Here is a 26,777-nt window from a genome sequence, read left to right as displayed (position 1 = left end):
CTGGTAGATCTCTGTGGAAGAGTAATAGACGATGCTGGGTCTAGTGATCAGTTTGTCTTCTTTTTTAGGTGTGGGCACTAATGGGAGACAAGTTGGGGGCACCCTTCGGGACCCGGGGGACGGAACTCTGAACGCCTGGTTGAGCTGTCAGCTGCCCCCTGAAAGGAGAGGTTGGCAGGGCAACTCTACACATCGTGTTGTCTGTTCCTGGGAACACTGGCGTTAAACTTTCTGTTTTCTTTCATTTTTTGGAAGGCCGCCCGAGTATGCCCGTAATTCTTGCCCAGTTATACTTGAAGTCTGATATTTTTTGACAACTTAAGCCCAATCTTTTCTGGCATGTTATTTCCAGAAGGTAAGCAAATGTGGAAAGCGCATCGTGCGTGGTATGGTAGGTTGGGAAGGCGGGGGGTGGGGGATCCCTGTGCTCCCAGTATTTGTTTCACAGTAGGAAACTGTATGGAGGGAGAACTTTTAGAGGAGGAAGTCGTTTTCCATTTCATTCCCGAAACACTTGGCGGCCTGGATGTTCTCGGTTGTGCGCAAGTGCTTTCTTTAAAGGGAGTGTAAGTTTATTCATGCGACTTAAGTGTAGTGATTTTAGGTTTAGTGTTAAACAGAACAGTTTTTCTATGTGAACCTCAGGACTTCTCATTTGTGACCAAGGTTTCCCCACAGCGGCGCGACGGATGTTCAAGTTCAGCAGGCACCATGTTGTCTTCCTGTTCTGTCAGGAAAACAGTCACATCCTGCAAATGATGGTGAATGGAACAGTACTTAAAAGGAATGAGTTCAAAGTACAGGGTTATCTGCATGTCTTTTGTCAGTTGTCTAGTATATTTTTAAAAATTGTCTTTAGACTTAGAAAAAGCCACCTAAATTTTCTAGGAGTTTTACTTATGGTTTTCATAGTAAATGTAACCAAGTGGAATGGAAGTTTAGAACTTTAAAATGTTTGGGAGGGGTCATTTGTAAAGTTATATTTAAGTAGATTTTTTTGAATTAGAAAAGTACAATGCTACAAGTGCATTGTAGGTAACTTAGAGAAAATATGCATAATTTTATATCCATTTTATTTCTTAACAGTAACTCTCATGCTATTATAAGCTCTTTATAAATATGTTATAATGGATATATGAATCTGTTTATGGCAACAAGAGCTATGTAATTTAGACTTGTGGGTTTTTGTGTTTGGCATTTCCCACCGAAAATTAGGCTGGAAGTGATGATGTAGGGAAGGATTGTTGTGCCAAAAACTTGTTAATATTTTAAGTATTGAATGATCTAAATTGCCGCTTTTGAGGAGTGTTTATTAATACGGCGTTGAAGGATCAAGATGAACAGGAAACATAAAGATTAACAAAGATACATAAGGAAAACCTCACTCTGCAATTAAATTTATCCTCCTACTCCAGTAATTCCATGATCCTTCATGTGGGAAAAAGTTGCACATGAGAAGTGTCGAACAGGACAGGCAGACATGGCCAGGGCTTGAGCATAGACATCAGTGGGATCTCGATGTCCGTTGAGTAGAGCCATGTAATGGAAGCAGTAGTTGGGTTAGGTGATCACACAAATGTCAGTTAAGTGCCCCCTTCCCCTTTCTCTGCTGTTAAAGTCGCTCCTGATGTTATGTGACTAAGAAGTAAGTCAGAAACATGGAGTACGTGAAGTCCCCAAAGGTGCAACTCTGTAGCCACCCACAGAACTAGACTTGTCTTTCAGTTTAATAACACGTGTTCAGATGCCACTTCCATGGAACCCTTTACAGGGTTGTGTGGCGCTCAAAGCGCCAGACCCAAGGAATCTTTGCTTATGTATTTGGTCTGTTAAGTAGTTTTAAATAACTCTATTTCCTGTTACTGGCTTTGGGAGAAAAGACTATGTTGTTTAGTCTTCACTTATTTTAAATAAATACGATACTGTAAGTATATAATGAATAAATCCCACCCCCAGGAGTGCAAACCTTTTTCTTTGTCTGGTCTCATGTCTCCACAGTTTGCTGCTCTTTGTTAAAGTGGATCATACGTGGATTTATAATTTAATGAAGTGTATTTAAGTTTGTTAAAGTGGATATAGGAGATGATACAGGCCTGTTTCTTTGGGGTTTTCACATCTTTTTTTTGTGAAACCCCGCCCCCCATACCCCCAGGTCAAAATATGAACATGAAATAAAATTTGTCTGCCTTTTCTCCTGTCGGTCTGTCGTTTGTCAGTTTAATTTGCATGGCCCTAGTTCCGAACCTAAGGAGGTAGAGAAAAAACTTTTTTCTTTCATTTCCTTTAAGTGTTCACACTGGCAGGAACAGAAATGCAGAGGCTGTGAGGAGACAGCCTGCTGAGGTATCTGAGAGGGTACGTGAACTGTTACAATCACCTCACTGATCGCGTGCACAGAATTTATCCATGACAGTTCACTCTCATGAGTCATTTGTTAAAGCTAATGGTAGATATACATCCATACAGAACATACTCTGTTGTGGAGAAGTATGTATGGTTTAATAAAGAGGGATTTATGGAACACCTTCCCTATGCTGAACATTTCAAAGACCTGTTAGGGTATATAATAATTCATCTTTGCCTGTGTATTTGAACATTTTAAAACAGGAGAAATACTGTCTTAGACTTATTTTAGGTTCGTCATGAGCTTTTTTGGTCCCAACCAAAAGAATTTGCCTAGTTCGGAACTAGGGCCGTGAGAAACTTGGCAGTTAGTCATGTCATATTGTGATTTGTTAATTCTGGATTAAACACCTCTGTTTCTGGCCTATGTAAAAATAGGCACTTTCTTGGCTTTTGTAGTAATAATAATAATCGGGTATATAGCTCTTTCTCAGAGCCAGGCGCTGTTGGAAGTGTTTTTTGCGTGATCCTCAACCACAGCCCATAAAGTATCTGCCGCTTTCCCCATTTCACGTATAAAGCAGGTTTCATGTTTCAGCCCGCTTCAAACTTTGTCTCCAGTTCATTTCTCCTGCCTCCAGCAAAATGGAATGATGGGTGGAGTCCATCCAGCGTTTCCTCCTGGCCCGGGCAGTTAGCTCCTGGAGGAAGTAGACAATTACAGTGGCTACGTGATAAGAAACAGGACTGAACTGCTTGGGCTTCAGTTCCTGGCCGCCTCTCCCTCCCTGCCGCCGCCCTCACCTACAGGGGCTACAGAGCATGGATGTCTCCACACACTCTCTTCCCTCCCTTCCACAAAACTCCTTCCATCCCAATCTTTTTTTTAACCCCAAATAAAATAATCCAGACTGTAGATATTGGAGTCATCCAGATCTTGGATTTGAGTGACAGTTCTTTCCAATAACTGGAGTTATAACCACAGGAAAATGACTTAACTTTCCCAAAGCTAGATTTCCACATCTGCAAAGTATCTGGAAATAGGTTGGTTGGGAGAAAAGTCGAATTGAGAGGAAGTTACAAAGCCCAGAGCTGGGCCCATCGTAGGCCCGGAATGAATAATGGCTCTGGTTTTCATCGAAAGCCTCTTTGTAACATCTCTTCTTGGACCCCTCAGAACTGTCCTTGACCCCCACAAAGAGGCAGGGGCTGTGGAAGAGGCCCAGCTGCCTGTGGCTTTGCCCTGCCTAGCTTCACGTTTCAGCACTATCAGATGGCTGGAAGGCCTTCGCATCTCAACATTTCATCAGTGACATTTTTGGTCTCTGAAAACAGGACTGAGTGACTTAAAATGCTGCATCAACTTTAAGGCCTGGTTGTTAAGAGTTTAACATGTCTTTGGACCCAGAAGAAAACCCTCTCGGAAAGGAATCTAAAGAATGCATGTCCAGGACGCAGCTCTCCGGCTTGTCCACTTTCCTGCCCCTCCTGGTTCTGCCCCTCCTTGACATTCTCAGCAGTGACCTTGCACAAGTGACAGCCTTGGCTGCTGGGACCAGCTGGAGACAGCCGCTGAATTCCTGGCTGCTATCTTGCAAACATTTCTGCAAACTCCTTTGAAAACAAAGGGATTGTTTACCGCATATGGAAGGGAACTGGGAAGGAGGTAATTGAGATCTTTCTGAAGGGACCTGTAACTTCTAACACCTGCAGAAGCTTCTTGAAATGGTAGTAATTGGGACTGACAGCTGGACCTGCTCACATGCGGTGCCGACTGTGTTAGAAATGTGCACTTCTGTTCACATTTTATTGGTGTAATTCTCGACTGAGCTCATGCTGACAAGTAGATTCAAGAGAAAGTCACCATGTACCTTGGGTGGTTTCAAGTGACTCTTAGATTTCACTAATTCACAAAAATGTGAATTGAATGGGGCGGCCTGTTTTTCATTTGGAGGAGGTTTACTTTTAGGGTGGGGAGGAGTCCATCCGGGTGGGAAGAGGCTGAATTTTTGAAGACAAACCCAAGAGGCTGCTGGGTTTTTGATGTTTCGATTCTGGGATAGACTTTCCCTCTTCTCTGTTCTTCCTTCTGAGCTGGCGTGTGTAAAGCCCTATCAGGTGTCCTCCATGCGATCCGGTTACACCCACATCCTGGAGCTGGATCCGAGTGCTTGGAGGCCGACTTAACGCGGATGATTTGAACAGTTGCTCTGTGAAAACAGATGTTCGCTGCCTGTTATTTCTAATAAATTGATCAAGCTACTATAAAAGACGTTTTTCTCCTTTAAGTCACATCTTCCTATGAAGCTGTAGACTGCTAAAGTAAAACTGAAAGGCTTGTGACTAAAATTAGTGTATTATATTTAAAACCCCTTGCTTCACACTGATTGTGACATGCTCCTTTGTGGAGTTTCTAGTCAGGTGCTTATTTATAAAATAAGGCTTATATAAATGGTGGTGTTCAAATGTTATACCAGTCTGTTCTGGCAGCTTGACCTTTCACAATAACTAAAAATATATATACTTTAAAGATTTTATTTATTTATCTTTAGAGGGGAAGGGGGGAGAGGAATATCTATGTATGGTTGCCTTTTGCAAGTGTCCCTTGCTGGGAACTAGCCTGCACCCCAGGCATGTGCCCTGACTGGGAATCGAACCTCGATTCTTTGATTTCGCAGGCCCGCGCTCAATCCACTGAGCTACACCAGCCAGGGCAAAAAAATATTTTTTTTACACTGAGAAAAGAACCAGCTAAGGTTTGTGCGCTAGTAGCAGTGCATCAGTGAAGCGAGTCCAAATGCAGCAGATGAGGCCCCAGGTAGCAACGCGAAAATACTCGGGAGGGAAACCGAGTGACTGTGCTGGGGAGGCAGCAATGCAGGGAGGGGAGTTTGTAAGGACAGGGACGTTAACACGATTGTTTTGAAGTCATTCTGGAAACATTATGAGGTTAGAATTGCCTGGAAAAAATCTAAAGAAACATGTGAAAGTGTAGAGATTAAAACTGTGCGTGCAGCACACGCAAAGACAAGTTAATGGGACAGAATGGAAGGTCTTGAAATAAACTCGCGTATAAGAAGTTAGTGCAGGACGAAGGTGGTTTTCCACTGGGGGCGGGGGATGGATTATCGATAAATAGTGCCGGGCTCTCTGTTCCTAGAAAGCAGCTGGGTGGCTATTTATAGAGTCTGTAACAAACCAGATTTCTTTATTCCACAAAATGCTGTTATACTAAACACTCAAAAATACTAAATATGAACATCTTAAGAGAAAAAAGGAGCAGATTTCTTTAAAAACTTTTATTATGAAAAAATGAAAACATACAAAAGAGAATAATATGATGAACCCCCAGGTACCTGTCACCCAGCCTCAAATGATAAACTTATTATTAACTTTATTATCTATTATCATTTTGTTTTATCTGTAACCCCCCCGCCCATTCCCCATTTCCTCACTGGGTTATTTTTTAAACATTCATCTATATAATTTTATTCACATGTATCTCATTATGAGCCTCTAAACAAATTGAAAAGAACACACAAAAAAAACCCAGAAAGAATTTAACAGATATTCAGAAAAAAATAGACGTAACCAGAAAACCCTATGACGATATGACTACTAGTCAGATAAATGAAATCAAAATTAAAACGTAACAGTTTTTTAGCCATTGGGTTGGCAGAGACTAAACAGTCTTTCCAGAATTGGTGAGAATGTGAAGAGACACATTTTCTTCTACTGACAAAGGTACAGAAATTTTCAAGAGCAGTTAGTTATTCAGAACTTTCAGTGTGTTCTTCCCAGTTTAGCGTCTCCAGGAGTTAGTGCCCACAGATGAGGGCCCTGATGGGGCACTATTTGTACCAATGATACACATTTGGTTCACTCTTAGTACCACACTGGAGTATTATACCATCAAAAAATGAAAAATAGCGTTAGGTGAAAAAAGGAATTTGCGGAAAACAAGTGAGATAAATTAAGGAAATGTTAACATATAAAGCGAAGTTTATGTGCATAGAACACATCTGAAGGGTTCAAACCAAGCTAACAAAATTTGCCCGTGGATGGTGAGATAGGTTGGAGGGCAGGGCGGTACCTACTCACTTTGTACGTTATCACCTTCTGTATGTGAGTCGTTTTAACTGTAAGTAGACACTTGAGAGGTGTCCCACCGCAACTTCCCACTGCATGTGGGGTTTGTAACTCTCTGGGCCTGTCATTCCTGGTAGGGGACCAACCGGTTTCTAAACCGTTGTCCCCGATGATAACTGCCACTCGATTTGGAGCATCCCTCCCTTAAGAAGACATGCGCGTTGATCGGATGTTTAGCATTCTCCCAGTTCTTCCAAGGAGCAACACTTCCACGGAGTTGAAAATAGCAAGTTTTACTGAATCGGAAAACCAGGTCATTTCCATGAATTTCATCTGCTTTCATGGGTAACTGATTCTTCTATCAAGATTCGCTTTTGAAAGTAGCGGAAATGGGAATCATTACTTCAGGCTTATTTGAGCCGCATCGAACATCAAAAAGTAACTCCTTCAAGCCAGAATTTCTAGTATTGGTGCTTGTAATACCACTTCTCAAATTGGCACTGACGCCAGCTACGAAATTATGCTATAGCTGAAGAAAACAATTGGATGGAAATAGTCGCTCTCCCACTGAACTTATACTGAGATTTGTTATATTTTCTGCATTTTAACCCAGAGAGTTACTGAAAAAGATTGACTGCTGTAAAAATATTTGTCTTTATCTCATTTTATATTTCTTAACAAGTAGAAATTATAACTGACTTTTTTAACTTAAGGTTTTATGTAGACCTTTCCAAGTTAATGAATGTTTTAATGACTATTTGGGTATGGGAGATGAAAGTAAAATGCACGTTGCTTAAGAAAAAATTGTGTAGTATCATGCGGAACTAAAATAGTTGGTGAAGATGACATCAGGGATGATGTCAACCAAATGTGAAATATGGAGAACACTTTCTAATTTACAAAGATGTTTGTAACACAAAGACTCATTTACTCATTTCCTTACATCTTTGTGAGAAAGGCAGTGGCAAATCCTATCTCAAAGTAAAATGAACAAAGTTAGATTCACTGTGGCTGCATAATTTGCTCCAAATCATAGTAAATGTTAGGGCTGAGGCAGGAACCCTGGCACCTGCTACTTGATGGAGAAGGTACTTGACCAGAGTGCCTCTGTGTGGCTCCAGGGGTGAAGTCAGAAAGGATACTAGTAAACCAGTAACTTTTTGATTTTCAAAACACCATTATTTTTAAGGCATCTTTGTTACTTATCTCCCTTTAGGTTTAAATATTAAATATTAAACATTTAAACATTTTTTTATTTTAAAATTGATTTTACGACTCATTTTATGGATCAAAACTATTATTAGAATTCATTTCCATGCCATATAGGTTCTGAAAGTTGGAGGTTATGGCAAGGAAAATGGTATCGAATTTTTCTATAGCTGTCTTTGACCTTCGATAAAGATTTTTAAAGTTCTTATAACTGCAGTAATTAAAAAACAGCCTCTATTTTAAATAAAAATCTAGTATCGACCTTTTCACTATAGGATGTGCCTACTACTGAAATATAGGTGAATTCTCTTTCTATGTGATGCTGAGTGACCTTGTCTTAATTTTGACCGGGGAAACATCTAAGAGAACTGAAACGGTTCTGCAGAAAAGTGACTATGACACTTGGTGAAAGTGAGCACAGGATCCGCCCTTCTTAGAACTGTGGGTTCCAGCAGTAAAGCATCTTTCTCATTCCTAGCAAAGCCCAAGACCCTCAGAGGCACCAGATTCAGGATGTCTGGTGGTACAGCTCTTTAAATTGCCCTAGGTCCTCAACATGCTCAGTGTAGCCAGCATGGCATTATGCCTGTTCAGGATGGACCTTGTCAGCTTTAAGGAAGCCCCAGGTGGTATTTATCAAACCACTTATACCCCCACACATGTTACAAAGAAATGTCAGCATCACCTCTTAACAGGTGCAAAAACTCCTGTTGTCTGTACCCTGCCAACCAGACCTACCATCTGGTGGTGTTTCTTATTCTTCCATCTCACAGCCTTGCTCACAGCTGCACAACGTGACCGGGTATCACACAGTGTGACCGGGTGTCACACATGGGCTCCGTGCCAGCATCAGGAGGTCACACCCTGGGCGTTCACAATTGGGTGGTCGGTGAGGGCTTGGCGTTCTGCAGGTCAAAGGCCTCCCTCAGGTCCAGCAAAGCAGTTCACTGCCTTTCGGAATTCTTGAATGCTTTACTTATAAAACTTGTTTCATTTTTAATATTTCATTTTCCCCTTTGCCTGCCTCCACCCAGCCTGCTCCCCACTTCCGTGGCCGCTCCCACACCACTGTCCATGTCCACAGGTCCTTCATGTACGTATGTTCTTTGACTAATCCCTTTGCCTTCTTTCAGCAGTATTTGTAAAACTCTTGATGTAGGAGCTTGTTTCTTTCTGAAAATTCACTTTATTCTTCTCAGTTTCTTTGTCTGTAAAGTAGGACTTGGTTAAATTCTAATGCTGTTGCGAGTATTAAATAATACGGCTTGTAGTACATGATATATGCTCAATAAATATATATTATTATTGCTGTTGCTGGAAGCCAACACTGGTAATTGGCTCATGACATTTGCCAGACATTTCGGTGACTCTGCTTATGTACAAACCCATGTTGATAAGTTACAGCATGCAACCTTGACACACTGGCCTTGTCCCCAAAGTACAAGAACTGAGTTATCCATGCCCCTACCTTGCAGATAGATCTATTTTTAGTAGAAGATTAAAAGCTGTCTATTATTTTTTCATAGATACTAAGTTTATCTTGTTTTTGTTGCTTTCTTTATTCTTGAAATGTGGCTGTGCCCAGAATGTAGGCAAAGTCAGGAAATTGTGAAATACTCTGTCAGGCTGTTCATAAAACATTAACATTCGAGTTAGCTTGTGGCTTTTACAAACTTCCAAGGCTCAGATGATGGACAAATGATATGTCATTTTCTTTACGTTTTATTAGACTGTTGGTATTTGCTACTTTAAATTTGCATGTCATCATTAGCATCCCTGTTTTTTCTTCTTAAACAATGTACATGCTCATTTAATTTTCCTACACTGTTTTTCCAAGGAAGGTACTACTCTTTTTTTCCCTAATTCACAGATGAGGAGCCGAAATCACGGCCTTCCGTCCAGGATCTCCGTTAGGTGTTAGAACTCAGGTCTGTGCAGCTGGATTCCAAATCCCCTCTCTTTTCTGCTCTGGAGCGTCCATGTTACTAAATGGTGTTCTTAGACTTGGGAACGACTGGCTCAGCCACACGGCAGGATGTGTGCTGTTTCTGTTGCCATTCTTTCCATTGGTAAGTTGAGTACAAGTGAAAGGAAAGTCTGTGAATGGACATCAGCATCGGATCCCCAGGAAAAAGTAGTGTAGTCCACCAGTTTTTAAACCAGATGTGTAAGGGTGTTATGCTACTCACCCACGGAGGAGCTGCCTAACAGGTGTCCTAAAATGGGTTAATTTACAGCTGTTCTTCCTGTGCGCAGATGCAGTAGTGGGCTTTGGATTTGTTGACATCTGAACTGTTTTTCCTGACTCGAGCTGTTTTCTGGGGGCCTGGTTTGGAGGAAGTGGTTAGTAAGGATGAAATCACGGGTAAACCTTCCGCAAATTTTGACCAGCACTTCTCTGGATCTGTCCCTCCTCCCCGACCCTGACACAGGGCTTTGGATCAAGGAATTTACATAGGGAAATTGGCTTACCGTAGTAGGCTGAAGTTGTCCATTGTTGCCGCTTAACCTGGCCCCACTGCCTGTGATCCAGGCCTGCATAGCACGGCTTTGCGCTGTGCCTGGCGGTACTTGGATTAGTTCTGTGTTGACTCTGGTGACTCACCCATCGAGGATGGAAGCTCTGACATGTGGATCCATGTGGGTCCCTTGTGGTCACTGCGGCAACAGTTTGCTGATGGCAGAGAGCATTCCACAGCCACTGATGTAACTGCAGGTGATCGGAGCCAGCTCTCCCGCAGATACAAACACCGGTCCAAGGAGAAGACCTGGCACTGAGTCTATCAGCTGTTTGAGTGAGTTCTGTGAAGGAGACATTGTTTGACATGCGTGTTTGGGTAAGGTGGAACTCTGGCTTCAGACAGTAGTATCTTTTTGTAAGTTACAACCCTGTGAAAGCTTATAACTACCAAAGAACGGATGAGGTTTCCAAATTATTTGGCACCTATTAAACTTGTTGGTCTATGAATTGCAAGTCTCTCACTTGGGTGATAATTCTCTTCATAAAACATTCTTGCACTGCCTGTAAATTCAGTTTAATAAAACGCTTCTCATAGAATATGCATTGGGTTTCTGGAAATTGTGCCTGCTTTTAAAAGCTGGTAATTTGCAAGAACTGCTCCTGGACTAAGTCCATAATTCTCAAAGTGTGTCCTGGGGGTGGGCCTGGCAATGCACTTAAAAAATCCCTCTGGTTGATTCTGATCATCATCACCAAGCCCTTATTGTATGAAATGTTAAAGGGACTTATCTAAGAAAAAGAAGATAAAAAAGATGAACAGTGAAAGGACAGCAAACTCACAGTTATTAACAACCACATCTAAAACAAAAGGAAACTAAAAGGACAGCTAGATCAGGAGCGGAAACATAGAAATGAAGATCACATGGAGGGTTAGCAACAGGGGAGCGGGAGGAGGAGAAGGGGGGAGAAGGTACAGAAAGTAAGTAGCAAGACAGTAGGTAGAAAATAGATGGGGGGGGGCAAGAATAGTATGGGAAATATAGAATCTAAAGAACTTGAGATACATGGTCATAAACTAAAGGGGGGGGGTGGGGGGAGGGGGTGTGCAGGGTGGAGGGGAATGAAGGGGGGAATAGAACAACTGTAATGGCATAATCAATAAAATAAAAATGAAAAAAAGACAAAAAATGTTGACTAGGGTTTGAGCTTCTAGAAGAAACGACCCTTTGTATCTTACGAGGGAAACGATCTTCTTACACGATTATTTAATAATGAATTTCCTTTGAAATGAATGTAGATTTACACGATAAAATGCATTCTTCTTCAAGGTCAAGGGAGATACATCTTTGGTTCTTCTGTCTTTCTTTTAAATTATTTGGTTTTGTGCATCTATGTATCTTTCCCTTTACTTCTCACTCTTACCTTGCGATACATTAGGCATCGTGTAGCCCCTGCAGTTTGGTACTGATACTGAAATGTATGGTGGACTCCATCTGAAATCGGGGTTCAGAGGAACACAGTATGCACACCAGCTTAAGGGCCTCAGTCTTTTTTCCTGGTCACCTTATTGTTTGCCAAGAAAATAACCTTCCTTTTCCTTTCCTTTGACCGGATAGTCTGTTGGCTTTTTGAGTCACTTCTATTCTGTGTTTGTAATTTGTAAATATTGAGTAACAGACACGTTACTGTTATCTCCATTGGAAACTCTCTGCCGACAAATTATTTGTGTAATCGAGTGCCATTTTATGAGTTGTTTTAATCCTTTTGTTTAAGTACACAGCCTTTGGTCCTTTAATATATATAATTTCTGTGCATAGTTTACATAATCTGTTAACTTTTCAAAGGAATTTTTGAAAATTTCCTACTATGGAAATTTTCAAATTCAGGTCTTATCCGGCTTGGAGACTTGACTGCATTTTGCTTCAGCACCCCCTGCTTGTGTGTGTGTTCTGGCTTCAGCACACAGCACACACACAGACACCCCCACTTTTGGGGTTTCTGTCATCTTTTAAAGTGAGTTCCATGCATTATGTTATTTCACCTGCAGACACTTCTGCACATAGGTTTATAAAAGAATTGGATGAAAGACTTTATTATTATAACAGTATAGATCAGCAAAAGCCCACCTGATATTAGTAATGGTTTGGAATTTAGACAGTCTTTGTAACATGCATTATAGCTGTTAGAAGTTTTCTGAAGTAGTCATTAAAGCCACAAAAAATAGCTATCAGACAACTCTTGCTGAAGAGGAAGATGAGTTCCCTGGGGCAGCTCTCTGTTTATTACACAAATGCCTATTTTACTTCATTAATAAAATCCCAGGGACAGCCATGACTCATACCCACTAAAAGAAGGAACAGAAATAGGACACCCTGGGGATTCTATTTTATTTATCCCTGGGATGGGTGAGCAGAATATTTTTATATGGTTGCTAAGTAATATTTATAAAACTCTGACTTACATTATTTGAATTTAGAGAGATACAGGTTTAATTCCGCCTGGAGTTTCCAAATGAGAAGTTGCAGCTCCGAAAACTTGTCAGGTCTTGGTGTTTCCATTTCTTCTCTCACCCGGCTGGGAATGTCTTCTGGTGACGCTGAGCTGGCCCCTGTTTCTGCAGCCCGTCCCCCCACTGGGCTTGTTTGTGACAGTGAAAACTATCTGACTGCAACTTCAGAAACACTTGGTGTGTGAATTCTCCTTCTAACATTTTGAGTCAAAGTATAAGGCACAGGTTTTCACTTGGGTTTAAAAAAGGGCGGCATAACCCATTTTTTCAAACAAATATATGGCGGGGATAGGACCTCAATCTATAAATAGACTTTAAAAAAACTTATCTGCTTTCATTGAAACCTTAAAAACCTGTTTCCTTATTCAACTTGCCCTCAAATGCTGAGGCACCTTGAAGGACCCCCAGTTCCCAAGAGCGCAGTTTGAAAATCGGCCGTCTAAGGGGTCTGTAGGGATGTAGCCAGGGAAGACAGGTTTGCCTCGGAGTCAGGGCCAAGGCCTGATCCTACGTTAGAAACCAGCTTTTTTTTTTTCCAGGAAATAACCAGCCTGTGTTCTAGTTTCATTGTCAGCCTTATAAGTTGCTCAAGGCTTAGATATAGGAAGTAAGTAATCAGCACAAATTTTTACAATAACCTTTCCCCAAAAATAAAGTGGGCAGACTGCTCTTTAAAAATCCACATTTTGAAATTAATTATGAATCAAAGTGGCATCGGTGCTGCAGATGAATTATAGAAGTTAGACTTTCTACAATTCAAATTTCAGTTCTTAGGGGGCAAAGCATTGCAGTAACCTTCCCGAGAAACTCAACAAACTTGTACACATTAAAAAATAACATTCTCTAGAAGATGAAGTAAAATCATCAAACCGTCTATTTATTTTGTGAAGGCTTTTTTTTTAATTTCTAAAAGACCTATTGGTATCGCCTGATGATTGTATGTGTTGCATGTGTGTGTGCATGCGTGTGTGTGTGTGATTCAGAGAGGCACTGGGGTGCAGGATGAGAGGATCTCAAGTGCTTGTGACCACACTGTTTCTCGAAGACAAATCCACGTATTTCTGCCTTTCTTTTCTCTGTTCCTTCCTCCTGAGTAGGGGGCAGCGTTCCTGGTGCCATGACGCTAGGAAGCTACAAGTCTTCCAGAGGGAGAAGGGAGGGAAAGGCAGGCAGAGCTCTGTGCCTCGTTTGGCTAGTGGAAATATTTACTTACTTAAAGATGAGTGTGAGGGAACAGCTGAGGATGTTAGCCTCTAGGAAGTTTGCCTTTTTCCCGATGCTGTGACTGAGAAAATGGAGCAGGAAAATTTGGGGTGGTTAAAATGAAAGACGTCTATAGGAAGTAATTGGATTGCATTAGCACTGAATGAAGGAGAAACTTCTGGATTTCATGGTTTTATGATTACTAGCTGGGGGGAAGTATCAAGTTAAATTATTTATGTTTAATATGTACTTGAATGTCTAAGTTACGGGAATCATGTAGCTGTTGTTAATCGCTGTTCCTTTTCGGATAGACTGGGGAGGTCTCGAATTCCTGGGGAGGAAGTCAGGGTCAAATGGAGAGGTCAGGCACTAGCCAGCTTTACCTTCTTGATAAACTGAGAATTTAAGAAGGTAATTCTAATCCTTCTTTATCTTTGGCTACTATCCGATTATGCACACAGCATAATTATAATAAGGGATAATACTCACGCTGCCTATTCACTAGCACTGGTGTGAGTGCAGGGCTGTCCGGCGGTATCAGGAGATGGGCACTATTATATACATACAGAGAGATATGACCAAATGTCAAAAATGGTGAATGATTTTGTTAGGATCTTATTGAAAGTGGGGGGGTAAACATTTTATTTTTACTCTTGTGGATGCCTTAGGTACTTGGAAACGTTTGGGTTATAAGAAATACCAAGCATTTTTTACTCGAAGGAAATGCTCAGCAGATTTTGGGAGGAGGTCTTTATAAATCTCATTGAAAACTTAGAGTCTCTTCCTGAATTTTGACTTATTCATAAGAGAATTTTACAAAGTAATTATGGAAAATTATTATTATCACTGTTCTGGGAAAAGGGGTTGGGAACTGAAGGGAGCGAATGAATGGCTCTGTGTTTTCTTGCAGAATCACACTTAGAAATCACACTCTGTGTTTACTCATAGAATCTAGTAGAAAATTGCTGTGAAAAGCAAATTGTTTTGAAAAGAAAAGCATTCACACTTTGTATTAACTAACAAGGGCAGGGAAGTCCCATAGGAAGAATCTCAAGAGTGGATTAATATTTTTAAATTCTGCTTTAGAAAATGGCCTTAATCTTATTCTCCACATTGCTTGATTGCTTATTAAATTAATTATGTGGTCTCTTAAGCCACCTTTTAATTGATTTGCAGTCAGGGTTGTCTTATTTGCAGATATTAATAAGATTGATGGCTTCGTATTTATTATTATCAGTAATTGTGTCTAGCAGTTTATGTTAGGGTGATACTTCTTAGAGGGAATGAAACATGGGCTAGAAACTGAAGCAAATCTGTAAATAATCATAGACAGGCAAACATTTCTCCTCCTAACACTGATTTCCTTAACGCCTTTGGAAATTCCTGCAAAGGAATTCCAATATTGGAGAAGTCTATCAAAGGTTGAATGTCATTTTAGAGATGTCTGAAATCAGGGTCATTAACCAAGGTCAGTTCTAGATCAGAGCCCGGAAGAGAGATTTACCTATCATCTTCTTAGCCGGAACAGATCTGTATTTTAGTGGTGGGAAAATTTTGCCCTGGCTGGTGTAGCTTAGTGGATTGACCTCGGGCTGTGAACTAAAGAGTCACTGGTTGGATTCCCAGTCAGGGCACATGCCTGGGTTGCAGGCCAGGTCCCTAGTGTGGGCCATGTGAGAGGCAACCACACATTGATGTTTCTCTAAATAAATAAATAAATAAATAAATAAATAAAGTGCATATATTGGTTCCTGCTGGTTTGATACTGACGGGAGAGCATTTTCCTTTATTCTAATTGTTAATCAGTTGATAGCCAGAAGGATGTGGAACAAGAGTGTATACATAATCCGTAGTCTAGTGATTCATCTCCCTAGTAATTATAATGAATATTTAAGACGTTCAAAATTAATTGGGATCTAGTATCACACAGACACGAGACTACTCCTGAAACCAAGATGCTGTGGCTCGTGTGTCAATAAAAATCACAAATGCAATATTAATAGGTCCCTTCCCATGACTCAGAACTATCAGATGTCTTATCGTCTCTTTGACATTGAGTTTCAACATTGAAGTATATGCTGTGAACTTTTTGTATAGAATACTTGAACTAGAAAGATAGCTCACTTATTCATTTATTCACTTTCTCGTGTCAAATAAGGCCAGTCGACTTTGCCTTTTGCGATCTTTGCACTGAGAATTTAACATGGGCACTCAAGGAGGGTTCTGTTACAAAGGCACACAAATTACTTTCCTTATAAATGGCCCGAAAACTCAAAATGCTGTATTCTGTAACATAATTTACTGTTTTTAAAAACTAAATTGCAGTAACCAAACATTTGAGTGTTCCCTGGGGAAGTGCTGTGTCAGAGGATTCAGGATTACAGAAATAAAGGCAGGTCTCGTAGACTCCATAATGGACATGTAAAGTCGTGTGGACGTTCAGGAGTAGGAGAGACTGTTGTCAATGTCAGGGAGAAGGGGACCGTTTTCGGGTGTCACGCTAAAAGTAATTCAGTGCACAGGGGCCTTGTTCTTTTTGCAGATTTTAGTGTGAATGAGCTTCAGTTTGCTGAATTACCTCATGGAACACGGTATAGATTTAATTGTAAGGGTGAGCTGAAATCAGAGTTCTGGCATATGGCATACATAATACCAATTTATTTATTTTTTTCCCTTAAACCGAGTAATTTCAGAGCAACCTCCAATACCTGGTAAGAGTCATAACTTCTTACCATGACAAAGCAGTTTTGCCTTGAGTTTGTTTGTTTATGTCTAACTTTCCCTTTATAACTGTCCTTTTTTTACGAGATTAATCTTTTGTCGTGGCAAGATAGATGAGTGGTCATCTAAATAGATGGTCAACTTATTTATTTATAGCTATTGAATGTGGTGAGGGGTTTTTTTGCAGTGTGTTTTATTGTTTTAGAAAATAAGACCTGGGTAGAAAACCCCAACTGTATCACCATCCCTTGTGAAACAGAGACCCAGCTCTGTGTAATGTATACATTGGGTGTCACATTACACTAATGTTTCTCACTGCTGAGAACAATGAGTTGGGTCTCTCCAATGACTTGAATTAGGTATTAGTTCAAGTCAACTGTCGATAAATTAGGCTTTATAATTAGAGGAGCTTCTTACGATTGGGTATTTTTCTCAGTTATTACTGAGTAGCTCTTTTTGCTGTAAAATGTCCAACTTCTATGCTTAAATTTTACTTAGTACAGTAGACATTTTCTTATTTCCCTTTCTATTTAAGCATGCTTCCATTACACAGTTAATATCTCTGTAAGAGTTTAATGATCTTTGTTTAGGCTTCTTAAATGGAGCTAACAAATATTCGAGTGACTGGCTAATGACATCGCTCTATACTCAATTGTTTTTAATGGAAAACAAATTTATAGAACAACTAACTGTAAAGTATAAAATGGTTACATTTTGTTGGAAAACCGGGGTGCTCCTTGGGTAAATAATGAAGTGTTTTAGTTTATGGGCCTTTTCACTATTTTATTGATAATATAAATTTATACTACCCAGGAATAGGTATACTCAAAGGAAAATAATAGAATTTATCCTTAGTCATGAGCTCCTGTCTAAAAGATGGTTTTGACTGTTGAGAACATTTTCCTGCTTTGCTCTTTTCTGTGACAGTGAGGGAGGAAGGAAGCAAGACCTACTGCTAAAAAATATGATTTGCTAAGAAGTGAAACCCTTGTGTTAAAGCTGACATATTTGTGCTGCCCAGACGTGACACATTTAGAAATAGGAACCTGCCTATAGCATAATCTTAGCCAAACAATTGAGTCATTTCTAAGTATGTTAATGTTAAAGAATGTCCTCTGGAATACCCTGAATATCTAAAACAGGTCTTCTTGAGGATTTTTGGAGTTACGTAAAGTATGGGGAGGGACTTGATTCTACGAGCCTGCTCTATGATTCAAAGGCAATTGCTAGTGTGTGTGTTTTTTGGTTATAAGCCATTGTTTTTATAATAAGCATGTCACCTCATGAAAAAGCCCTTGCTTTTTCCTCCAAAGTTTCCTCATCCCTTGAGAATTTAGTGGGATCTACCAGTAGAGAAACACTAAGTAACTTGTTGATCTTCAAACAGGAACTTAAAACAAGGAAGTTTTATTTCATAGATGTTCAAAAACTTTTGTCTAAATCTGACCAGTGAATAACTATGAGGTCCTAACTGTAGCATTTGTTTTTCTATAACAACAATACAGATTCGATTGTCTTAAACATTACAGAGTGGTATGCTCTAATTTTGTCAGTGAATGTAGTCTTCATATAATTACAGTCTCTTATTTCTGATTGGAAGTGTACCTACTCTGGCTTTTGCAGGATGTTGAACAGTTTTCTAGGCTCTTTAGAGAGAAAATTAACATCACATTTTAATATGTCATTTGAGAAAAACGGTCTTTAAGAAGTAGTGAGGTTCTGGGTATTGTTATCCTTTACTTACCGGGTGCTTTCCACTAACTACCATAGATGAGCTCCCAGTATCACAAAACAGATGGAACTGTCTCTGAAGGTCCTCTGAGGGACTTCCCTTTGTAGAAAGGTAACTGCAGTTTAGGAGCCTGGCTGACCTCTCTCTCACTTGTGTGAAAATGGGAAAATCAGAAGTGGTGTGTATTATCTATTGTAAAATCAGTATTAATAACTCATGCTCTGTACTGTGCAAACAAAAGCACTGGTTTTCCTCTCTCTCCCCTTCGGTATGAGCTTCAGTTCAGAGTTACAACATCCAGGTCTGCTGCCTTTTCTTTTCTCAGTTCTTATTAAACTATTGTTTTTACGTAGCACTACTTCACTGAATTTTACACATGTGATTTTGGAGTCCAGGGCTGTGATTTAAGTACCTGCACCTGTCTTCAGCCTTCTCACATTTTTTCTCCCAAATGAAAATCTTCAGAAGTTTTTTTTTAACAAATCACTTTGATTTCCTTTACCTCGGTAATTTAAAAGGCAAAAGACCTGGAGTTTTGCATTGCATTCAGACCTTATAAAGTTCCTGAGTTTTACTTTATGGCGTGTTTCTGAATGCTCATAATTTGCTTTTGGACTATCTGGGGCATTTGGGAACACGTCTTCATCCTCACCACTTCTTTTCTTGCTCGGTGTGTGTATGTCCTATTTTGCCTGGAGCCCAGTCCGATGCTTTGTTATGATCAGTTCCCCGGGCACCCAGTAGCAGCCACTGCTGCTGTCTCCTTTCGGGCTTGTTTTTGGTTTATTTACTTTGTGGTACTCAAAATGACCAGGTTAAATTTTGCTCTGTCACCCGTTTCACATCTCTTAAAACGTTTTTTCAAAATTCTTTCCCAGCTGGATTTCAGTGAGCTGCGAGTGTAAGCGTAGGTGTGAAAACAGTTAAACTGGCATCATTATTATGGACAGTTTTCAAAGCCTTCATCCAGTATCCATCGTTAAGGATCCGTCCGTTTCCCATATGTGTTTGACGTACAGAATTTCCCCCATCGCCAAGAAATAACTCTTACCATCTTTTGGGAACTGTTTTTGAGAACACTAATTTAGAGACTTAGTGAAACATATATTAACACTTTGAAAAACATGTCTTAGACTCCTGTGCACCAGTTTGAGTAGACATTATTTACCCATATAGTTAACAATGTATTGGTATGAGCATGCATCAGAAACATCTTCTATAGGCAAAGCTCATTATAAAAAAATGAATTTACTGCTGTGGCTAACCAGACAAACCGAAGAATTCTTAACATCTTGAAATTTGCTACATCTCCTTAACCCATCTGTGCATTTAAACTGTCAGAATGGACATCATGAACCTTGTAATAGACTTTTTGAGAAAAGCCCAAGTTGCCATTAAACCTGCACCATGAGTTGAAATATTTAGATGGTTTAAAAATACCCTGAGACTTCGCCCCGGGCAGCTTGCAGGCTGTGGCTGAGAGTGAGGACTCCCGGCCTGCACTGTTGTTGGTAGTCTATCTCTCCTAGAGACCACTTGGCAGGCAGATATCTTACAGATGAATGAGGAAAGATCGTCTATTTGAAGTGGCATAAGACATTCTTTAAACCAGTGTGTCATAGCTACTTATACAGTCAGCATTTTAGTTAGAGCGGAACATCCTCCTCTAGATCCCTGGATAAGCAGCAGGCATCTTTGTGAAGATGACTGAAGATGACGCCCAGGAGACTTCAAGTGCTATGTGTTCATTGGTTCAGTCTCTGCCTGGCTCAGGCTGTCTCTCATGTCAGAGCTCCCCCCTTCTTCCTGACAGGTATTAGCTGAGTCAATATGGCTAGTTCTCTAAAAAAACTGCTTTCTATCTATTCTATGTGCATTATTGAATTTTAATCCTCACAGTAACCTCTTGTGGGGTAGAACATTAACGTTATCTATTTCAGAGACTTAAAAACATCTCTGAAGTTAAGAGGGTTTTCCCTAACACTCAGTGTTAAATAAAGAATTTGACCTTTGCCTTTGGATTCGAAGGTTCATATTGGTACTTTCAGGGGTGTTTTCCTTCAACCATTACCTCCTGCGGGCACCCTGAACCATCTGTAAGTCCCGTGAGGTCTGCAGAGCTATAGTGCAGTTAAGTGATGGATAAGACCAAGTTCGCCGTTGCAGGTACAGGACATGAAGAAGTTTATGGAAACCTTTTTTTTTTAGTCCTGACTCTTCATACTGTTTTTATGTGACTTGGTGATATACACTTGTTATTCCAGTAGAGTTAATAAATTATACGGTGGTGGTCCAGTAGTTTGGCCCTCTCAACCTTTTATTAAGTCATTTTGCCGAGGGGGCGGTGAGCCCCGTGTTGCACCTTTTTTGTGTTTGTGGATAAAACCGGGATTTTTTTGTGACTTTTCAATTCAATCCACAGAGTTAATACAGTAAAGTTAATTTTATTACAGTATACAAAATAATTATGGGTCAATTTGGGGGGTATTCTGCTAATTACTTTTGATATCCCAGGTACCTTTAAAAAATTAGCATGTATATATACACATACTTGCATCTGTGCAAAGCAAGCTATATTTTATAGAATTTACTTATAATTTTTACATTATTTCAGTTGGATTAATTTACAGTGCGTTCTGGGAGGAAATCTATTCAATTCAACATATATTTGAGTACCAATATTGTTCTGAGTATTACCTTAGAAATATAGAGATGGGTACGGCATGACTTTTTTACCCTAGGGAAAAGCGTAGATTAGGGCTTTTGACCTAGGCACTATTGATATTTTGCGCCCCATAGTTCTTCATTGTGGGGGCGAGGAGCCTGAGGAAGGCTGCCCTGTGCCCTGTAGGATGTTTAGTAGCATCCCTCACTTCTTCCTACCAAAAGCACCACCCAAGTTGTGACAGTTACCTTCCCAAGAACCTTGAGCCTCCACCTAGAAAGAGTTCACAGACCTCAAAAAAGCCAGGTGGTTTACAATCCCTATGGGTTAACAAGTTTTTCTGGGTGTGTAGCTAACAACACGGGAAAGACTAGGGCCCGTTGAATAAAGCCCCTCTTCGTTGAAGACTGGCCATGTGCATGAAAGAAAGCGTGTGCATGTGGATATTTGAGGGTTTCCCTTCGTTGGGCCAGAATAGTTCAGTGTTAGTTGTATACACACACCACTCCCTCTTTAGAAACAAAGCCACGCCCGTAAAACATCTTTTAGCAAGTCTGAATAGGTACTGCCATTCTAATTACTTAACAGTCCTATTACTCAGAGTTGTATACCATGAGCAATCGGATTAAAGTGAGATGCCTGAATTCACTTGCTGACGTGTGTCTGTGTGTGTGTGTGATCACAGCTGTGTGCTTCTGGTTTATTTGAATCCATTTGTTTAAAAATGTGCTTATGTAAACATTCCATGTTTGATTTCGTGGTAGAACATAAGTTTTCCCAACAGAATGTAACGCCTCTCTTCCGCAAGAGCAGGATCTAGATTGCAGTGCGTGCTCTTTCTCTGTTTCAGGGCTTATTCCTCTGTAGACGTGCCAGAAAGACATGCCTGTGGTGCAGGACTAGCAATTCGAGATTCCAGTGCACTCTCTCCCCAGGTTACATCAGCACAGTGTGCCACGACAGAGCAGCAGTCCCACGCAGCTCCGTTAATCATCTGCTCATTTTAAAATTAAAATAATGTTCCGTCATTCAAGGCAATGAAATGGGGATGGATTGATGTACCATATTGACTAGCTGGTGTGGCGTGGGGCACACAGCAATTGAGGCAGACCTGAATTGTTTGCTAATAAATTAAGAAAGCATTGGCTAGTATGGTTATTTTCCTTTCTTCTTCCATCTCTTCGGGACAAGCTGGAAGCTCCAGCATGATGTATGTGTGCAGAATCCTGTTGCTGTTAGCTGGAAAGGTACTACAAACTCATTCTCCTCCTCCACCACCACCCCATGGTGTTCTCATCCTGAAATTTACAAGCCCCACAATCTTCTCCATTTCCGACCTCTCTGCCATTGTTCTGCTTCTGGTGCTTAAGTTTATGATTGGGTCCCAGCTGAGCATGTCTTCTTTTCCCTTCCCCCCAGGGTCCACGTGCTCATTATTCATTGTAGGCCTAGTGCCTTGGGTCCACAATATTTTTAGAGACCCAAGAAAATGCTTCCATTTTAATTTCTTGTAAAAGCAGAAAAAAATGAATATATACTAATGAAGCCAGCTTGAATTATAGCCATCTTTATACCAACACCACCCTGAAATACAGCTTTTAGTATCTTCATGGCTAGGAAAGGGCCCACGAAGGACGCCGTGCACCGTAGCATCCTCCCCGTACACAGCTGGGACGCTGCTCTTTGCTCTCTGCTCTCTTTGAAATGCAGCAGCTGCTCCCATGGCTGTGGACAGTTCTTAGAAATTCGAGGTCATTCCCACCTGACCCTGTCCTACCTTTCACTCCTCCTTCCCACACTCACCCTGTGTACGTATTTTGTGTTGTCTTTGGTCTCCCTACGCTATGCAAACGCCCATCTTCCTCCTCCTCTACGTCAAACCAGGCACAGCTTTGTCACTTCAATACCTTTTATTACTAAGCGGAGCCTCCTTGTTTTTGTCCCCATCATTGTCTGTCCACTGAAGTCAGGGATGTTCAGGTCACACCTGCATCTCCAGTCCCGAATGTGTTCAGTGCCTGAGAAATGGTTATCTCACTGTAAGGCATCAAGCCAGAAGTTTCCTGAAACTTAACCCGGGAATCAAACAACTCTGAAACCGTGTCTGTTTGAAGCGGGAAGGACAAGTGCTTGATAACCATCAGCATAGCTGCCCAACAATTAGTTTCTGTCTCTTTGACCTAGTATTTTCAGGTGTATTTTTTTGCACTCGCCTTCACTTTAGGGGTTAGGTTACACCAAAATCTCTGAGAATCAGTTTCATGCTGCTGAGGGCTTTTAGCTGCAGGCATTTTTTGAATAGTTGATTGGATGCTCTATTCAAGACTCTGGCTCTGTCCACTGCTGTCTGTGCCATTCTTGGAGTCTAGTGAGATAATCTGATTTTTTTAATGCCGCCTGAATTGCAAGTGATGCCACCTCTCAGGAATGTGTTATCAGAGAGTCAGGAAATGAACATTGAAGCTTATTGAGTTGCAAAGATTATAAGCTACCTTGGTTTTTTATACCCTATTTTTAAAATAGATCCTGAAGTTCTTGAACAAGTTGAGCTGTAACTAGTATTGGGGAATTGGGAAAGGCAGGGGTGTAGGAGCTGCCTTTTTTTTTATGTTAGGAAATTACTCTCCTGGTGCCACAATAAAAAAATCTCACAGGTATGTCAGTTAGAAATTGTTTTTTATTATTATTCCACGCCTTTGTCAATAATTACATTTTCTGCATTCTGCTTTACTGTTGTTCTTTTTCATACCAAGCATTTCCTGAATGCTTTCCATGAATATTTACTGAGTGCTTGAATGTGGGGGAAAGGTAGAGAGAGACACAGTGGTAAAGGGCAAGGAGGATCTCAGGTGGACAGCAAGCAGTAACTCTCATCTTGTTTACATTTACATTAAAATTTTTTTAGAGGACTAAGAATCCTTGTTTCCCTCACTTGCAGTGTTTAGGTGCTCTTTTCTTCTACTAACAGCTGAGACATAGATGAGAACTTACAGGCGGTGCCATCCACTCCATCCTCGTAGTGACAGCAACCCGCACACTGTTACCAATGCCTCTTTCACACCCCCGTCACGTGGGTCACGTCTAGGTTCCTCAAATTCTGTCCTCACTTAGAGCTAAAAAACTGACTCACGCCCTTTCCCGTGCCCTTTTTAAGGTCGACGCGGTGCCTTAGGAGGCTAACACAGAAGGGTGAAGTAAGTCTCCATAAAACCCAGAGACGAGATGGTAAAACTCCTCTTTGGATCCTGTCTGGAGTCACAGCTTAAAAGAAAAAAGAAAGAAACTGACTCAGATGTTGTATCACTGAAACTGACATTTGAATTGAGTGGAAAACTCTAATATAGTTTATTTTGGTTCCTGGTCATCTGTTATTTCTGTAACATTTTTTTTATGTAGTCAAGAAAGTAGAAATAGTGTCTTCACTAGTATCTTACCTTCAGAATTATTTTCTCCTATGTGTGGCAGTTCCCAACAGTCTTTATTCCACGGGAAAGGCAGTTTGAAAAATTCTTAGTGTGTCTTGGGGCTGCAGAGGGGCAAGCTCCTTTGAGGGACGCCTCGGTGCCTTAGTGAAGAAGGATAATCTCCCCACGCTTATCAAGCAAATAGCCTGAAACTTGAACCTTGAGTATTCTTCAGTGTTACAACCCTGAAAAATAATCTGGCCTTACACTAAAGAGATAAGGTAACGGAATACAATTTTAACAATGAACGGGGATGCTATTTGAAAGTTACCGTAGATTTTTTTTCTCATCAACTTAATATTCTCTCTGAATTTCTATTATCTTTGTAAAGCGGTTTTCTCATACCGAAAGTCCTAGTAATAAAAATACAATAGTAGGAGAGTTATAAGCAGATGGGAAAAGAAGATAAGTAAATATTATACAACTTGAAGAGGAAATAACCAAAAGATATAATGTAAATATCCTTTCTGCTTATCAAAAGTAAATACTTCATGTTTCCTTCCTGAAATAGTTTTATAAATATTCTGAAAATAGAAAAGTTCTAAGGCCATGAATTCTTTGATCCACTTCACATGTGGATATTTGAACTCTTATGCCATATAACGTACATGTTTATAATCTTTCTTGCTCCAGCAGGTGGGAGGTGACTGCTTACTGTCAATACATAGATGGGGATGTGTGTGCATATGTGTCTGTGTATGAAGAAATAAGAACAAGAAGTAAACTGTAAATGTCTGAATTCTCTGTCTCAATTACCTTTCATGGGCTAAATTCTTTTATTATTATATTGTCGTTCAAGTACAGTTGTCTGCATTTACCCCCCACCACTTCCCTCCCACCCCAGCAGCCCCTCCTCCCTCCCCCGCTCCACCCCCACCTTGGTTTTGTCAATGTGTCCTTTATAGATGTTTCTGAAAACCCCTCCCTCCCCCCTTTCCCACCTCCCCTCTGCGTGGAGTAAATTCTTTTATTCCCTCTTCTTTCTCTTCCCACTCACCTGGGGTCACCTCTCAGGTCACTTGCTTCAAAGATTTTTCAGGAATTTTTTTCATAAATTTTGCTAATTATGAGTCTTCCACTTATGATCGTCCTGTACTACTAACTGAAAATCCAATGACGAGGACAGGTTGCTGTCATCGTACAAACAGGAGCTCGGGGTCCCACGCTGAAATGTGTTAGTGCCTTAAATCTGGCATGCCGTCGTCATGCCAGCTGACTCTCCAGGTCTTTTCACCGGTCCGTCCCAGGATTGCAGATCAGACAGGAGAGACTTCCGGGAGGATTTAGTAAGGCTAGAGTTGATGTATCTGCCCCGCATCCCCTTGACAGCTGCTCTGAGATTCTCGTGTACACTGAAAGGTGGTGTTATATCTTAACTCACTTGGAAAAATGAGGGTTATTAGGATGCATGCCATTTAGTACTAGAAATTATTTAGTATGATATGGACCTTCTGGAGTGTCTCAGGCCCAGATATGTGCACTGGCTTCCTCACTGCAGCCCAAGACCAGGGATAACGTTCACTGTCTGTCTCTCCCTATTCTGGCCCTCACTGTCCCTCCACCTACTAGGTTTCACAGTAGCCTGCAGCTGGTTAGAGACTGTAAAGGGAAATAGGTGCATTTCTGAGCTGACAAAGGGTAGAGAACTGTGCTTCTTTCCCCCCTTGTCTAAGGAGTTTGGGCAACTCTAAGATGTGGAAATGTGAGCATGACCCTGCCGTACGTGATCTCACTGAGTGATAGAGTGGCTCCATTTATAAACCTGCTACCCCTCCTGGAAGCTTGTCTTCCGTGCCCCCCACTGCCGCCCGCAGCTTGTTCCCAGATGCTTGCTCTCTTCTCCATCCACTGATGCCCTGGTGCTCTGTGTCGTCTATTTTGTGCACTAGGACTGGGTGAGAAGAAATGAAGAGGGGAAAAGAAAACTGAAAAACTTCTCAATTTTCACTTATGGGTGCCTTGTGCATGTTAGCGTAAAGCTTTATGTGCTAGAAAATCCATTGGAAGTGCTCCGGATAAAGGGCAAGTTCGTTTTAGAGCGGTGTCATTGGATAGTAATGACCATGACATTGCAGTGAAGATAAGTGCATCTTTCAGGTGGTGGGAGGCATCACAAATGTCATGGCAACATCCATAGTCTTAATATAAGAAGAGGAATAGTCATAACAACTCAGCTTGCAAACTATGTGCGTATAGTAAGTCCCAACGCAGTAAAATAAATTCTATCTTTAGCTCATAACTATTCTGCTCATGTGGCTGTGTCTACGCAATACACCCAAGTGATTGATGCTGAGGGTTTGATTTGGGGACTCGTTTGGTCCCTCATGGCTGAAACCGAGTTTCATCTCCGTATGCGGCATCAGATGGCCGAAGTGCTCGAC

At 40.9% G+C, this 26,777-nt stretch overlaps 1 protein-coding gene and 1 non-coding gene across 7 annotated transcripts in view; both read left to right on the top strand.

The window, feature by feature from the left end:
- APP (amyloid beta precursor protein) overlaps nt 1-26,777 on the top strand; it is a 236,498-nt gene that overhangs the window by 15,013 nt on the left and 194,708 nt on the right. The gene's annotated exons all lie outside the window — the stretch shown is intronic.
- LOC119056741 (small nucleolar RNA SNORA26) lies at nt 24,073-24,195 on the top strand. The gene has a single exon (XR_005083937.1). It is a non-coding gene; the product is annotated as a small nucleolar RNA SNORA26 (small nucleolar RNA).

Source organism: Artibeus jamaicensis, unplaced genomic scaffold (genome assembly GCF_021234435.1).
Source record: "Artibeus jamaicensis isolate MK-2021 breed Jamaican fruit bat unplaced genomic scaffold, CSHL_Jam_final scaffold_474, whole genome shotgun sequence".
NCBI lineage: Eukaryota > Metazoa > Chordata > Mammalia > Chiroptera > Phyllostomidae > Artibeus > Artibeus jamaicensis.
This window is presented reverse-complemented; position numbering and strand designations above follow the sequence as displayed.